This window comes from Astyanax mexicanus, chromosome 14 (genome assembly GCF_023375975.1).
Source record: "Astyanax mexicanus isolate ESR-SI-001 chromosome 14, AstMex3_surface, whole genome shotgun sequence".
Lineage (NCBI taxonomy): Eukaryota > Metazoa > Chordata > Actinopteri > Characiformes > Acestrorhamphidae > Astyanax > Astyanax mexicanus.
The window spans coordinates 38,727,991-38,746,188 of NC_064421.1; the positions used below are offsets into that span (position 1 = coordinate 38,727,991).

Sequence of the window (18,198 nt, forward strand, 5' to 3'; positions counted from 1 at the left end):
TACAATGCAAATGTATGCATAGGCGCGTTTACCGATTGGATGTTAGATGCCAAAACGTGTATACACGAACAGTTTTACCGCCTGTACACGTGATTTTTTTACGTGTGGACACGTCATATTTTTACGCGTGGAGGCGTTTCTTTCCCACACGTTTTGGCTTAGTTGGCTTGCCATATTTAAGAGCGTGTGGCGGCGCCAGGCGCTTACATATGGAACGCCCTTTGGGTCTTTACGTCTACATTGACGTCCGTGTTAACACGTCCAATTTGAACGTCTTAAGACGGCAAATCTTACCGTGTTAACACGTTACTTTTGGACGTCTTAAGACGTTTAGATGATAGTACTTCCATACTATTGGTTGCCTCAAATGTACCCACCCCTTGTTGATGTAGGGTTTGCGTTGTGGTCACGTGGGCTCTACGCTGTGGTCACATGTGCTTTATGTTGTGGTCACATGGGCTCTACGTTGTGGTCACATGGGCTCTACGTAGGCTGTTTCTGAGGATACGTATGCATCACATGTCTTATACGCAGCTGTGAAGTTGTAATCGCAATGGTCCATGTGTGGGTGGGTTTATCTGTGAGAGTAATTTGGGGCAAGGTCAGGGTGGGTGTTTGGAGGGGCTTTTTTGCAGTGTTTGGATCCCCCCCTCAGTGAGTGCAGTGGTAGCACCCAATTTTAAAGTTACGTGTTAACGCGGCACATTTTGCCGTCTTAAGACGTTCAAATTGGACGTGTTAACACGGACGTCAATGTAGACGTAAAGACCCAAAGGGCGTTCCATACTTACATAACGCCACCACGCGTTTTCATAACGCCTCCAGGCGTTCCATATGCAAAAACGGACAGAATATACATATCCCCTCCTTCTCCAAGCAGTTCAGCCCTCTGACTCTGTCAGGGAACTATATCTCCTGTTAAAATAAAAGCCCCCAAGTGCTTCAAATGTCTGCTGTGTTATTAGATGTGCTAGATTCGTGTATTTCTGGCTAAACTGGGCTTTGCAAAATGTAGTCCCTGATTAAAACATAACAAAATAAAAAAAACTTATTTATCAACTCTTTCATTGCTGCTTTATTTAGTAATCATGTTTCATTTGCCGTAAGACCTCAGCCCGCCAAAACACACGCACACACACTCACACTCACTCACTCTCTCTCTCGATCTCTCTCTCCACTGAAGGCATTTGGTGGTGTTAACAAAACGTTCTTATTGATAGATACTGCTAAACATCTACAAGATGTCCAGAAGATGTTTCATCTTACGTTGCAAGCGGACATTAAATGATTGCACTCGACTTCTAACTGGTGACGCTGGCCCTGGTGTGTTTGAGTCAACGTTACTGAGGTAAATGTTGTTTGACTATCTAACCTAGTAAAGTTTGTTTCAATTTACTGTGTCAAGCCGATATAACTTCAACTATAGACATAGAGCTACTAAATAAAAAAAAAACACTAATTGTATTTGACTAGGTTAAATTGTAATTCGATATATCTTTAATTACATTTAATTTCTAAATATGAATCACATAACATTTAGTTAGACTTTGAGTTACTGCTAATAATTTAGCCTATAGAAAAAGGCTTTACTATATTTATAAAAAAATTGAAATTAAGAGACCACAGCAAAATGATCAGTTTTTCTGAGTTTACTATTTATATGTATATTTTGAGTAAAATAAAACGTTGTTTTATTCTATAAACTATGGACAAAATGTATTCAATAAAAATATTTTTATGTAGAACATTTATTTGCTTATTTATGAGAATTTATGAAAGTCAAATTAACAAAACTGATGCAGTGATTTCAGATATGAATTTGTTAAGAGTTCAGAAATCAATATTTAATGAAATAACCCTTATTTTTAATCACATATTTTATTCTGCAAATAAATGCTCTTCATGACAATATTTTTATACAGAATTTAGGAGAAAAATTTGAAAACAAGATTATGCACTGGGAGTAGTGAGAGCTGTGCCATCCATATGCTGGCACTCCCTGGCACACTGTCTTAGAAAAATAAAAGGGCTTTATTGAAACATGGCAAAGTAGTAAAAAGTACCAATGCTTCTTGTCCAGTAGGGGGCATTTGTGCCCTGATGAAGGCCTTAGTAGGCTGCAACTTTTCTGCACTTTTTACTATTATGTCTCAATAAAGGCTTTTTATTTGTCTACGGTAGTGTGCCCGGGAGTTTCCTTGCTTATGGGAGTGCCCGAGTAGGGAGAGGGGCCCTTGAAAATCCTGTTTTTTTTTCTTGCTTACGTTACTTGTGTACCGACATGGATAGGGGCCCACTGACATTGAGAGTGTACAGGGCCCAGAATTTGCTGCTACACCCCTGCTTGTGGATGCATATGGAGCTCTCACTACTCCCAGTGTTTTCAGACAACTGCACCCACTCGCTAGAAGCACCTATTTTTTGCCTTTACAACCGTGACCCCTGCAGCGCTTCTTCATAGATCAGAGAAACTGACCATTTTTTTTTCACACAATTAGAAGTCTTGTGGATGAATTATCTTTATGTATTTAAAAGAGCTCATTTGGGGAAATGTTTAAATAATAGGACCTGGTCTGCAAAGTAGGGCTGGCCCGAATAGTGTTTGAGCTCTGGATATTCGGCAGTAATTGGGAGTGAATATTCGTTTCGTTAATCCACAGCAAAATTGTCCACGGTCCCCCGGCCCCGAAAAAGAAAAAAAAAAAAAAAAACATTTCCCACCCCTTTCCTTGTCTGTTCGGGCTCAAGGCTCCAGAAGTCTGTGATGGGCGTCTTTTTTTTTTAATTCACACTGTTCTTATTTCTCATTAAATATCTACTAGATACAGATTATATCTGTACAGTATAATTTATTTCACTTAAGTTCTGAATATCTGGAGTGCATTATGTCTCATTATGTTGTGTAGTTAAGTAGTTTTCACACCAGGCTTCACCGCTGCGTTAGCAGAGCAGAAGCGCAGCTGCGTTAAGGCTATTTGGGTTTACTGATTTACTGATTTTGTATTTTGCACTTGGGCTATAAACTCAATATTAAATATTTTGTTTGTTTAGAAATCATTTTATATACTTAAACCATGTTAAATTATATTAGATTAGAGGAAATGCGTTCAGACATCATTCTTTTTTGTCCTGTTACCGCTCTGCAAAAAAATCGCTTATTTAATCCCGCGTCAGCCCGCCACATACACATTTCTGCCACACCTGCCCCGCGCTAATTTGCTTCCGCATCGTCTGGTCCCGCAAAAAACAATTCAGTTCTGTCTGTGTCGCAAGATATTCTGACGGGATCCACGAGAACAGAAGTGGTTAGAGTGAGGCGGAGCTCTGGAAAGGAGAAAAAAAACGAATATCTGAATACCAAAATTAAAAAACGAATACCTACTCAAGGAACGAATATCCGAATATTCGGGTCCAGCCCTATTGCAAAGAAAGGCTAAGTACTTCCCATTATTTTACTTTTATTCTTAATTTAAATGTCACCCTTGTGCATTTTTTCCTGTTTTTTAAGCCCTTTGTAGTCCACTTGAAGAATCTCAACTGTGTTAAAATTCTTTATTGCGATCATTTTAATGTTAATCGTGTGTCTGAATTTACATTGTCGTCCAAGCCTATTTTTGGTGAAACAGTTAGTATTTTGAGTGCCTTGACTGAACTGTTTTGGTTTTTCTAAGATGAACGAGAACATTCCTGAGTATTCAGATGAACTTTTTGACAGTGAGAGCAGTGTGGAAGACAACGGTACACATTCTACTAAGGTCAGAAAATTGGAGCACACTTGGAAAACACTAAGAAAACGACCAAGTTGCCATGTAAGTCTGTTATGTTATGTTTTCACATTTCAACAAGCAGTTCAACATAGTTCAGGATTTAATTAAATTGTCATTTTGTTTTTTTAAGTTGAAAGGGAAGAGTCCTGATGAGGGAGTTGACAGCAGTGAAGAGCACTCTGATTACAGTGAAGGGAGTGAGGAAGAATATATTCCAGATTCCACAGAAGATAGTTCAGATGATAGCACAGTTGTATCATTGAGGAAGTGCAAAGGAAGACCCCTTGCTCCTCCGGTTCAGATCAGTAGTAGAAGACCAAACTCACTTTATCTGAGCAGTATCAGAAGCTCAAATACTCAGACTAGGAGAAACAGCATAACTAGCAAACCTCAGACTAGTAATGATACCCTGAACTGTCACAGCTGTGATACAACAGCTAATTCTGATTCCACATCTTTTGTTGACCAAGAAAGTTCCTCAGTGTTTATTCCTGCTGTACACAAAAAGAGTGATGGGGGAAGAATGTATGACAAAAAACAGCACTGCCTGTTTTGTGGCTTAGCTTCTTCCAAACTCGCAAGACACCTGGAGCGTAAGCATTCCAATGAGGTGGAGGTAGCAAAGGCACTAAGTCACCCGAAGGGATCAAAAGAAAGACGGATGCAACTTGAGTATCTGCGTAACAAAGGGAATTTTGAGCACAATTCTGTTGTGTTGAAAACGGGCAAAGGAAAGCTGGTCCCTCGCAAGTTGCCAAAACAACTCTCAGATGGTGAAGATTTTCTTCCCTGTATTTACTGTCAGGGATTGTTTCTAAGGAAAACATTGTGGCGACATGTTAAAGTCTGCAAATTCAAGCCTTCTGAATCCAAACCTAAACCTGGAAAAACCCGGGTCCAGGCTTTGTGCTCTTTTGCTGCAACACCTGCCCCAGGTGTAACTGATGGTCTTCTAAAGCTGCTGAGTACCATGAATCAAGACGGCATAGCACTTGCAGTCAGGAATGACCCATGTATTATTGAGTTTGGAAATCATCTGTACAACAAGTACGGATCGCAGATTAAAATGCATGAATTCATCCGTCAAAAGATGCGAGAGCTTGGAAGACTCCTAAAGAGTGCACAAGAGGTCACACCCCTTAAGTGCATCAAAGATCTAATTTGTCCTAAAAACTTTATGCATACAGTCACTGCAGTGAAGCACACAGCTGGTTACAACAAAGACACAGATGCATATCAGTCACCAAGTTTAGCAGTGAAACTTGGACATAAACAGAATTGCTATGCTTGTTGAAAGCACTGCCACAATAAAAGGAGAAAAAGCAACTGCAGAAGCGGCCATCAGCTTCCAAAAAGTCTATAGCTCCAGGTGGCATGAGTATATTTCAGGTACAGCTCGTCGAACATTGGAAGAAGCGAAATGGAACTCCCCTCAGCTGCTTCCCTTCACAGATGATGTTAAACGTCTTCATTTGTATCTTGATAAGCAAGAACAGTATTACCGGAAAATGCTCTCAACAGATCCTTCTTCTCAGCACTGGTCACAGTTGGCAAAGGTCACACTGACACAGATCATGTTGTTTAATCGGAGACGTGAAGGAGAAGTTTCTCGCATGCCCTTGTCTGCATACACTTCCAGAGATGCATCAGATCCTCATCCAGATGTTTGCCTGGCCCTCTCAGAACTTGAAAAGAAGCTCTGTCAGCACTTCCAACGAATAGAGATCAGAGGCAAAAGAGGCCGAAAAGTTGCTGTTCTTGTAACGCCGACAATGCAAGAATCACTTGACCTGCTCATTCAGAATCGAAGAAAATGTGGAGTGCTTCAGGAAAATGTCTACCTCTTTGCTCGTCCTTTTGCAATGACCTGCTTTCGAGGCTCAGACTGCATCCGGGAATTTGCAAAGGATTCTGGTGTGAAAAATCCCAGTACACTCAAATCTACAAAGTTACGAAAACAAATTGGAACCCTCTCTGAAGTGTTAAACCTCAGCAATGCGGAGATGGATCAGTTGGCTGATTTTCTAGGCCATGACATTCGTGTGCATCGGCAGTTTTACCGCTTACCTGAAGGCACCCTCCAACTGGCTAAACTGAGCAAAGTTTTGCTAGCATTTGAGAAAGGCCGCTTGGCAGAATTCAAGGGGATGAATCTCGATGAAATCAGAATTGATCCTGATGGTACTGTCCACTACACAATTAGTCTTTCTTGGTCATGATTTTCCATTTATTTTATTTATTTATTTATTTATTTGGCCAGAGCATTGATGTAATTCAGGACATCTTTTGATGTAATTTGAAAAACATGGTTAAAACATGTGTCTTGGAGTATGGTTAGCAACTAATTTATTTATATGCTCTTTTCCCTTTCCTTTCTACCTCAGAGCAAGTTACAGTGGACAGCGACTCGGAAGAACCTGAAAGCTGTATGACAGGTATCTGCTTACATCTCAGTTTTTCCCCCTTCGTTTCATTAGAGAATTTATTAGATATTTAAAACTTTTTTACAGCTGTGGATAGTTTTATGTTCCAAGGCCTTCAGTACTTTTTCTTCATAGGTCTGACCCTGATTTTAGTAACAATGTCATCTTAAACAAAAAATGTATTTTAACATGCATTATTGAATTCTTCTGATTTACCTTGAATGGAGTGCACAAAAAGTAATTATTATGGCTCCAGACTAAAAATGCACCGTTGTCTTGGGGACGATAAAAATAGCTCACGGAACGAGATCAAAGTTTGTTTGGGATTAATGTATTTTCCACAGATGACTGAAGACCCTATTCTCCAATACATGCAGCTCATACTTGCAGCACCAGAGAAGCATCAAAGTCAAAGCAAGTGCATGAACAACGTTATTCTAAAACTAATAACAGCCTGACATGTGACATCACAGTATGTAATAAATAGACAAGTAAACAAATAAATTAAACTAAATATACATTTTTCTGTGCTTTTAGTTTTGTAAAAAAAAAATTGTGTGGACAAATTCAAAAGCTGAGGTAGTGTTGACTGTTTTTTGACAGCTTTATATTTACAGTTGTAAAATTGTCTGCACTATAGAGACTTATATTTTATTGAATTAATTAGTAAATTATGTGTTTTGTTCCCATTGCTTTGTGAGCATCAAATCAAGCACCAAGCATATGGTGTAGTGCAACAGTAATATTGAACTAATTTTGTAAGAAATATTTTAGGACGGGCTATTTTCATGTATTTTAGGACGGGCTATATAACCATGCATTTGCTATAATGAACCCCGCCTACACCATGCGGGGAGGGGAACTGTGATGATGATATTTGGGGTACAGTTCAGAACAGCTTGGGACGGTTCTCAAGCCAAATCCCCCCCGCAGCTAGGTAAGAGATTAAGATGAGGGTGGTGATGGGGTGGAGGCGGGTGCGAGGTCGAAAGTCACGTAGGTGAGGAGCACCTGGGAGGTATATATATAGGACCAGGGGGAGGAGCTAGGGAACTTGAGGCGTGGTTCATATCCCAAAACTTTGTTAATTCTTAACAACACTTTGCTATAATGAACCCCGCCTACACCATGCGGGGAGGGGAACTGTGATGATGATACTTGGGGTACAGTTCAGAACAGCTTGGGACGGTTCTCAAGCCAAATCCCCCCAAAAAAGACGAAGTGTGAGGACCGGCAGCCGAATCTGAACTGAAAGTGAGGTAAGCGAAAGTGAGAGTCTGGGGTCTTCAGCAGAACTTCATAAGATCTTGAACGGCGTTTCGGGTGGTTTGAGTGAAAAGTCTTAATAGTAGATGGCATGCAGAGTTAGCATCGTCCTCGTGATACGATTTGAAAACCAGTATAATGTTTGACTGAATGGGGAGTTAGACAGGTTTGTGGCCGGGTGAGTTATCTTCTCTTGACAAGGGAATGTGACAATCATGAAAATCTAAATCAACGTCTAGGGTATGACACTTGCTCCCAACTGGGTTGAAGGCCAATCGGCTGAGAATAGGGGTTGATCTCATGAAGTTTAAGGTGGACTGATTGTCCCTTTTTGGCCTGAAGTCTGTTCTTTACTTTGTCAGGTCCGTTCGCCCCTTCTGGGGCATACGCCCTCAACAAGATTTCGCCAGGCATCCCGATCCTGGGCCTTTGTCCTACTTGACTCCAGGTGTACCACATCCGCTTAAGTCCGCATCCAGATCCCTACGCGACATGTTTCTGGGCCTTCCTCTACTTCTTTCTCCCTGGGTTCCAGGTCAGTGCTTGCTTAGTGATGTTGGAGGCAGGCTTCCGAAGACTGAGTCCAATCCATCTCCAACACCTTTCTGGAACTCTTCTTCTTGTAGGAAGTTGGTTTGTTTCTACCACAGATCCTGATTGCTGATGATGTTTGGCCAGTGGATCTGGAGAATATTGTGCAGACATGAATTAATGAATGTCTGCACTCTCTTCATTGTTGGCACTGTTGTCCTTCAAATTTCTGCTCCGTACAGCAGTACTGATTTGACAGAGTTAAACAGTCTGATCTTGTTTGAAGAGTTAGTTCCCTGGATTTCCACACTTCCACAGTTCATTACGTGGGAACCAATAATGGGCCTGCAACTGATGATGGGTCCTGCATGATGTCGCGTGCAGCTTGGAAGACAGGATTGTTCTGAAATCAAAGAAGAGAAGCCTGAAGTAGAGAGAGTCCAGCTTAGTCCCCAAAAGAGCAACAGGCAGGGCTGAAGGTCATCACAGCAGACAGGGGCGCCCAGGTGAAGAACGCGGACACTAGAGGGACTTCAACCAGCAGGCGGAGAGAAGTGACAACTGAAGAATTCAGCGCATTAGTATGGCCGGGCGCAGGGGTCCGCCTCGCTTGCAGGGATTGAGGGAACTGAAAAAGAACTGAGGAAACAACAGAATCGAGGAATTAGAAGGAGCCGTCGCGGAATGGATCGAGGGAACAGGGGAACGGATCGAGGGAACTCGGAAACTGGGGAACTCGGAAACTGGGGAACTCGGAAACTGGGGAACTCGGAAACTGGGGAACTCGGAAACTGGGGAACTCGGAAACTGGGGAACAGGGGAACGTAACGAGGGAACAGGGGAACGTAACGAGGGAACAGGGGAACGTAACGAGGGAACAGGGGAACGTAACGAGGGAACAGGGGAACGGAACGAGGGAACAGGGGAACGGAACGAGGGAACAGGGGAACGGAACGAGGGAACAGGGGAACGGAACGAGGGAACAGGGGAACGGAACGAGGGAACAGGGGAACGGAACGAGGGAACTAGGGAACGGAACGAGGGAACTAGGGAATGAGGGAACAGGGGAACGAGGGAACAGGGGAACGTAACGAGAGAACAGGGGAACGTAACGAGGGAACAGGGGAACGAGGGAACAGGGGAACGTAACGAGGGAACTAGGGAAAAGGGAACAGGGGAACGAGGGAACAGGGGAACGAGGGAACGTAACGAGGGAACGTAACGAGGGAACTAGGGAACGTAACGAGGGAACTAGGGAACGTAACGAGGGAACTAGGGAACGTAACGAGGGAACTAGGGAATGTAACGAGGGAACTAGGGAACGTAACGAGGGAACTAGGGAACAGGGGAATAAGGGAACTAGGGAACCAAGGAACAAGGGGAACGAGGGAACAGGGGAACCAGGGAACTAGAACGGGGAAACGGAACGAAGGAACAGTGAAATAGACCAAGGGAAATGGGGAAATGGATCGAGGGAACAATGAATAGAGTGAAATGATTAATTAAATAGAGGAAACAAATTGAATCGAACTGTAAAATAGATCGAGGGAATGATTAATAAATTGAGGGAACGGTGAATAAATAGAGGGAACACAATTAAACTAGCAGGGAAATGGATTGAGGGAATGATTAATAAATCGAGGGGACAATGAAGAGGGAACAATAAATAAAATCCAGTGATGAAATAGATTGAGGGAATGATAAACAAATCGAGGAAACGATTAATAAATTGAGGGAACGATGAGTAAATAGAGGGAACAATAACTTAAATCTAGCCGTGAAACAGATCGAGGGAAAAGGTCAATAAATCGAGGGAACGATGAATAAAATAGAGGGAACAATAACTTAAATCTAGCGGTGAAACAGATCGAGGGAAAAGGTCAATAAATCGAGGGAACGATTAATAAAATAGAGGGAACAATAACTTAAATCTAGCGGTGAAACAGATCGAGGAAAAGGTCAATAAATCGAGGGAGCGATGAATAAAAAGAGGGAACAATAACTTAAATCTAACAGTGAAATAGATCTAGGGAATGGTGAAATGGATTGAGGGAACAATTAAATAAATAGAGGGAACAGTAAATTACATGTAGGGAATAATACATAATGCTGAACAGGCAAACAGTTCGACGGAATGCTAGAGAGAACAATAATTAAATAGAGGGAACAATAAATTGATTGAACGAAGGAACAGTGAATTAATTATAGGGAACATTGAATGAATTAAGGGAACAATGAATAGAGTAAATAATAAAATATAGGAAACCGATATAAATAGAGGGAACAATCGAGTAAATCAAGAACAATAGATCAAACTGAGGGAACCATGTATTAATTCGAGATATTAGATCGGCCTCACCGGCAGGTAGGGAGGGAGGGTGGTCGCGCTGTCTGGGAACTGATTCGCTGTGTCGAGCAGAATAGCTGGCGCTGGTGCTGAGGCGTAGAATCAGCGAATCAGGCAGGTTACGTTCTGGGCCGGGCATCAGACGAGCTGGATCGAGTAGTTTAGCTTGCGCTGAATCAAAAGATCCGGTGCTCCGAACCGGGAACCGACTCGCTGGGTCGAGTAGCTTTAGCTTGCGCTGAATCAAAAGATCCGATTCCCCAAACCGGGAACCGACTCGCTGGGTCGAGTAGCTTTAGCTTGCACTGAATCGAAAGATCCGATGCTCCGAACCGGGAACCGACTCGCTGGGTCGAGTAGCTTTAGCTTGCGCTGAATCGAAAGATCCGATTCTCCGAACCGGGAACTCGTAGCTTTAATTAGCGCCGGTGCTGAGGCGTGGAATCAGCGTGTCGAGTTGGGCAGGTAACGTGCTGGGCCGGGCGTCTGACGAGCTGGATCGAGTAGCTTTAGCTTGCACTGAATCAAAAGATCCGATGCTCCGAACCGGGAACTGACTCGTAGCTTTAGCTTGCGCCAGTGCTGAGGCGTGGAATCAGCGTGACGAGTCGGGCAGGTAACGTGCTGGGCAGGGTATCAGGTGAGCCGAGTCGAGGAGACCACGGAGCGCAGCCTGGAGTGAGATGAGAGCGGCAGAGGATGAGCGGTCAGAGAACAGCTCGAAATCCGAGGCAACCAGATCAAGGCCCAGGGCGGCGAGATCAGCAGGTGCTGTCGTGCGAGGTCGAAAGTCACGTAGGTGAGGAGCACCTGGGAGGTATATATATAGGACCAGGGGGAGGAGCTAGGGAACTTGAGGCGTGGTTCATATCCCAAAACTTTGTTAATTCTTAACAACACTTACAGGTTCGTTGTATGTAAATGCTGTAGTAGAGCCGTATTAACTTGGTAGTGACTATGACAAAGATAGATATTTGGGAAAGTTTGGAAACCTCATTCAGGTTATTTCTTGACTAGATTACAGGTACTGGTCATAAAATTAGAATATCATTGAAAAGTTACCTTATTCCAGTAATTCAGTTCAAAATGTGAAACTCATATATTATGAGAGTCATGTCATCTGCTGGTGTTGATCCACTGTGTTTTATTATCAAGTCCAAAGTCAGTGCAGTATCTACCAGAACATCTTACAGTAATTCATGCTTCCCTGTGCTCACAATCAATTTTTATGGAGATGTGGATTTCATTTTCCAGCAGGACTTAGCACACTGCCCACACTGCAGAAAGTACCAATTGCTCTTATATAATATTCTAATATTCCGAGACACTGATTTTGGGTTTTCATTAGCTGTAAACCATAATCATCAACAATAAAAGAAATAAACGCTTAAAATGGATCACTCTGTGTTTAATACATCTATATAATATATGAGTTTCACATTTTCAACTAAATTACTGGAATAAGGTAACTTTTCAATGATATTCTAATTTTATGACCAGTACCTGCATATGTAACTTCTTACCTGGCAGGGGAAAATCAAGTAGCTGAAGTATGTATGGTGTTCTGTTGTCTCCATAAATAGACTGGCCATGGAGTTCACTTGGCCTGCTAATTTTAGTATTTTCCTTGCTGAATTATACCCCCTTCTACTCAAGGATAAATTGGATGTTTCTGCAATGGTAGGTTTCTCACTACTACTGGATGATAAACATAATAAAAAATGATGGTGTTTATTCAGTTTCATTTTGCTTTCTCAGAGTGTGATGACCTTATGCCATTACCACAAGACCATGCAGAGCAAGCTGCCGAGGAGAGAGACGAAGTGCAGAGGTCAAAAAAAAATGTGAGGGGTAAGGTTTTAAACTTTCATATTTTTTCGTAGATGTGCTGATTTTGGGCCAATTTCATAATTTACCTTAAGAGCTTAGTAGTCTGTCAGTTCAGTAAGAGCTCATTACGTATGATATGATTTGTATCAGACATAATAAAACAGGGAGGACACAGAATATAAAGACTAATATATATATATTTATTTATTTATTTTATTTATTTATTTTTTTACTTTCAGGCGGTGATGCACCTTCTTCCTTACCACAAGAAAATGCAGGGCAAAATGACGGTGAGACAGATCAATTGCCGAGGTCCAGTAAAAGAAAGAAAGGTAAAGGTGATCTTTTAGTAAGGAGTATAGCATCTGTTGGTTGTAATTGGGCATGCATATAATAATGCTTAACAGATATGCTTCATTTCATAAAAAACACAGCAATGGTTAATGCCATTTTTAAGCTTTAGCCAAGTTTATTGATGTGATCACATAACCAAAGAGATAAAATGCATTCAAAATGTATAGCAAGCCTGAAAGCACGTCATGTTATTCAATGGTCAGGACTAAAGCTAGGTATCAACTTTATTTTTGTGTGTTCTTGAGATCTGTTTTTAATAGATGCTGATATTCTCTCCATTTCTATGTGTTCTGTGAGTGTTTTCCCTTGATTTACAATTTGTGAGGATGTTTTTTTTTTTTTTTTTTTGGTGAAGGTTGGCGCCTCCAAAAGTGCTCTGTTGCCCTCCTAGTGTAGGTTTGAGTTTGAAGCTTCTCCTAGCAGACAGAGTGATGGGGATGGGGGGGATAGGCTGTTTCAGTAGTGGTGTTGGGTGTTTTATGATCAGTTGCCAGAAGTCTTTGACAGGTGGACAGTACCATAAAGTGTTTGTGTAGCTGTCTGGGGTGTTTAGTGAACAGTGTGTACAGATTTCTCATTTTATGAAGTTTATCTAGTGTAGTGAACTCTGTATATTACTTTATTCTGTATATGATATTAAATGTGTTTTTGAGAGTGTTTGTCCAGAAATCGGCAGTGTGAGGAATTGAAAGGTCACCTTCCCATTTCTTTGTTGGTACAGAGACTGTTTGATCCAATAACGATAGTAACCTGTACATTTTGGATATGTTTTTTTCTGTCAAGGAGATGTTGCAGGGCTCTAGAGTGCGACCAAATTTTTCAATCGTGCGAAAAAAAACACACCAATCCCCCACACCAATCCCACGTACAACCAGCCAGCTGTTCAACCGGGTAGAAGTCTCCCTGTGGTTCAACAGACACGGAGCACACGTGATGGATAGATTGATAGATTAAAGTGGAAAGGGCAGGGGTGATGGAGAAAGAGGGTCGGAAGAAGTAGTATATATCCCTAATACTTTGGGGTAACAGGTTACACGCGAGAGTGTGTAAGACAAATCCCTAGCAACAGCTTAGCAACCTCTTTAGAAATTATAGCAACTGCTTAGCAACCAGTTAGCAACCACCTGGAAAACATTAGCAACTGCCTAGTAACCACTTAGCAACCACCTGGAAAACATTAGCAACTGCCTAGCAACCACTTAGCAATACCTTAGTAACCACCTGGAATACCTGGAAGCAACAGCTTCGCAACCACTTTAGAAATTATTTCAACTTCCTACTTAGCAACCACTTAGCAACCTTGTGGAATACGTTAGCAACTGTTTAGCAACCACTAAGCAACCATGTGGAATATGTTAGCAACTGCCTAGCAACCACTTAGCAACCATGTGGAATACGTCAGCAACTGCCTAGCAACCACTTAGCAACCACTTTAAAAACGACAGCAACTACCTAGCAACCAGATTGCAACAGCTTAGCAACCACCTGGAAAACATTAGCAACTGCCTAGCAACCATGTGGAATACGTTAGCAACTGCCTAGCAACCATGTGGAATACGTTAGCAACTGCCTAGCAACCAGATAGCAACAGAGCAGCAACCACCTGGAAAACGTTAGCAACTGCTTAGCAACCACGTAGCAACCATGTGGAATACGATAGCAACTGCTTAGCAACCACTTTAGAAATGATAGCAACTGCCTAGCAACCACTTAGCAACACCCCACCCCACACAGTCCATACACCATACACTCCACACCCCACACACTCCCCCACACACACACCACACACTACACGCCACCCCCCACACACACTCCTCACCCCCCAAACCCACACACTACACACCCCACACCCTACACACACTCCACACCTCACTAATTCCATACCACACCCCACGCACTCCACACCCTACACTTATTCCACACCATACACACCCCACGCACTCCACACCCCATGCACTTCACACCCCACACCATACACACTCCACACCCCACGCATTCCACACCCCAAACACTCCATACCACACCCCGCACACTCTACACCACACACACTCCACACCCCATGAACTCCACACACACACACACACACACACAGACTCCACACCCCAACCCACAGTCCACACCACACGCACTCCACACCACACCCCACACACAACACACTCCACACCCCACGCACTCCACACCAAACACTCTACATGCCACCTCACACACACTCCACACACTAAACCACACACTCCACACCGCCCACCCCACACGCACTCCACACCACACCCCACACACTTTCCACACCCCACCCCACACTTTCCCCACCCCACACTCTATACACACCCCACGAATTCTATACCCCACCCCACACATTCCACAGCCCACCCCACGGACTCCACACCCCACAAACTCCACACACCACACACACACCCCACACACTCCACACACCACACCCTTCACTCCACACACACTCCACACCCCACCCACTCCACTCCACACACCACACCCTCAACGCCACATACTCCACACCACACTTCACACCCCACACAGTCCACACCACAAATAGCCTACACTACACACATTCCACACCACACACTCCACACCACACCCAACTCAACATGCACTCCACACCCCATACAGACCACACACTCCACACCCCACACGCTACACCCTACAGCACACACAAACTCCACACCCCACCCAACACGCACTCCACACCACACACACTCTACACCCCACTACACCACCTGCACAGGCTACACCCCACCCCACGCACTCCACAAAACACTCAAAGTACCAAGTACCATTGATATAACGCGGTGGACCAATACCAGCAGATGACCTGTCTCTTCAAACCATCACTGACCATTAGTAAACTCTGCATTTCATTTGTCAATAAAGGGAGCAGAGTCTGGAAAGAGGAGTGGAGATGCACACAATCCAAGCTTCTTGAGGTCTAGTGTGAAGTTTCCACAGTCAGTGATGGTTTGGAGAAACATGTCATCTGCTGGTGTTGATCCACTGTGTTATATCAGGTCTAAAGTCAGTGCAGTGTTTTCCTGGAAAATCTTACAGCACTTCATGTTTCCCTCTGCTGACAACTTTTATGGAGATGAAGCGTATTTCATTTTCCTGCAGGACTTGGCACACCTGCCCACACTACCAAAAGTACCAACTAGTCTTATATTATAATATAATTTTCTGAGATACTGATATTTGGGTTTTCATTAGCTGTAATCTATAATCAACAATAAAAGAAAAACACTTAAAATGTATCACTCTTTGTGTAATGCATCTATATAACATGAGTTTCTGATTTTGAACTGAAATAACTTCAGTTTTCAGATGCACCAGTATATGTAACCTGACCCAGTTTGATGTAGTTCAACAGTGTACTGTGATATTTTGTTTTTCACATACAGTGTCCTCTAAATGAAGTGCAATGTAAAAGCTTGTTTTGTTATTGCTGCCCAATTGAGCCCTTTTAGTTTTATCGTATTAAACAACAAATATGTCTGAATAGGTCTGCTTATAGACATACATCAACAGGAAGAACAGAAAGCTGTCTGTGGGGGGTAAAAGCAGATAAGACGGAAAATTAATCAATCAAGTAAAAGTTAAATCTAAAATTTTGTTCAACAATCTCATACATCTTTTAATCTCATACCCAAATTATATTCAGTGTAAAGCATAAAATAATAAGCCTTGCCATTTTTAAAGGGCTCTAGGTAACTGAACAAAAGGGTTCTTTTACTGGCACATGTCTTAGTTTGAAACTCATATTTATTATTAATGTGAAAAGCTTTATGGACAGCATTGAGTCAAAGGCACTGTTTTTTTTTTAATGAGTCATGTAATGCATGTCAAATACCAGTTGTTTATGCTGATATGCATTAGCAAAATTTAATTTGACCTTTTTTTCTTAGGTCCCTTCAAGAGAACACCCTGGACCAATAATGAAATCTGTGCTGTGGAGAAACATATGATGACGTTTATCCAAAGGTGGAAGGTACCAGGAAAAGCTGAATGTGATCACTGCATAGCAGCTGAACCATTGGCACTTCAAAACAGAGACTGGTTGGCTGTTAAATTCTATATAAAAAATCGCATCACAGCATTACAAAAGGTTTAAGGCTTAGTTGGCAAAGGCCAGGTCTTAAGGGTCTTTTTTGTTTTTTGTTTTGTTGGCTTCTTTGTTAATTATTTGTTTATATAATGTTTTTGATTGGATGCACAGTAACTGTGTAGAACCAGATTGTTCTTGAATGGTTAGAAAAATTTCATCTTCTGTTGGCAAAGTTGCCATTTTGTGTTCAGTTATTCGTGGCAGGCCCCCAGCAGTTATCCCATATTCCTTCTTTTTTGTCCTGTAGAGCCCCATTTATTTCCGGCCACACCCAAACCACTCATACTCAATACTGACCCACACTGCTCCATTCATTCCTAATGTCTCCCATAGCTCTTGTTCTCTTCAAGAAATGCACTTTTGGTGTATCTTATTCACCTTTGCTTATGTGTATTGCAAAATGCATACTAGCATATATTTTCGATTGCTATATATATGCTAAATGTTCTGAAGATTTCCAAGACAATAAACAAGTATTTATTGTATTTGTCTGTGTTAGTTATTTTGTAATTGGTCCTTCACAATATGGGACTGGTCCTCAAAAAGTATGAAAACAGGTGTGTGTGTGTAATGATGGTCCTCAGATATACTGAATACCTGAAATTCCCGAAGTGTCCCCACAAGTGACCTTCCGTTCAGGTAAAAATTCATTTTGGTGAGATATTTGAAATTTGAAGTGATATGATTCACAAGTGAATTTTTGCATTACATGATTTTTTTCAAGTCTGTAGTACCTTTGGAAATGGTGGCTCCCACAATGTAACAATTCCTCCAGGTGGGTCTTACGATGCATGAAAACAAGTGTGTGTGTGTGTGTGTGTGTGTGTGTGTGTGTTTTGGCGGGCTGAGGTCTTACGGCAAATGAAACATGATTACTAAATAAAGCAGCAATGAAAGAGTTGATAAAAAATAAGTTTTTTTTATTTTGTTATGTTTTAATCAGGGACTACATTTTGCAAAGCCCAGTTTAGCCAGAAATACATGAATCTAGCACATCTAATAACACAGCAGACATTTGAAGCACTTGGGGGCTTTTATTTTAACAGGAGATATAGTTCCCTGACAGAGTCAGAGGGCTGAACTGCTTGGAGAAGGAGGGGATATGTATATTCTGTCCGTTTTTGCATATGGAACGCCTGGAGGCGTTATGAAAACGCGTGGTGGCGTTATGTAAGCGCCTGGCGTTTAAGAGCGTGTGGCGGCGCCTCGCATTTGTTCCAAGGCAAAAAAGTAAGCCCTGCACAGCGTTTTGGACGGCGTTTTTTAAGTATTACGCACGCTTTAAGCGCCGTCAGACCCAAGCGAATTCTGACCCATTTGGCTTGCCATAAAGGTCCGCCTTTTTTGCCCACAAACACACTTGTGTGGGTAGCCAAGCCCAGCAAGCTGTGAAGATTGAGCTGTCGTGAGAGAGGCTCCCAGTCTCGCGCCGTACCCTTCTCGTTTTGAGACTTACTTAGAAGCTCCCACAGCACCCCCGTCCGGTCTTCATCTTAAATGCACGTGAATAAAGGTGTGTTATATGGCCTGCATTGCCTTTAGATGTCAGACGAAAATATGTAGGAAATACCG

The 18,198-nt window shown here is 42.4% G+C and overlaps 1 long non-coding RNA gene across 1 annotated transcript; it reads left to right on the forward strand.

Annotated features, from left to right (window-relative positions):
* Positions 1–3,539: 3,539 nt before the first annotated feature.
* LOC111194462 (uncharacterized) lies at positions 3,540–17,111 on the forward strand. Its single transcript, XR_007424253.1, has 5 exons — positions 3,540–3,809; positions 6,152–6,202; positions 12,093–12,185; positions 12,404–12,496; positions 16,427–17,111. It is a non-coding gene; the product is annotated as an uncharacterized LOC111194462 (long non-coding RNA).
* The last annotated feature ends 1,087 nt before the right edge of the window (positions 17,112–18,198 follow it).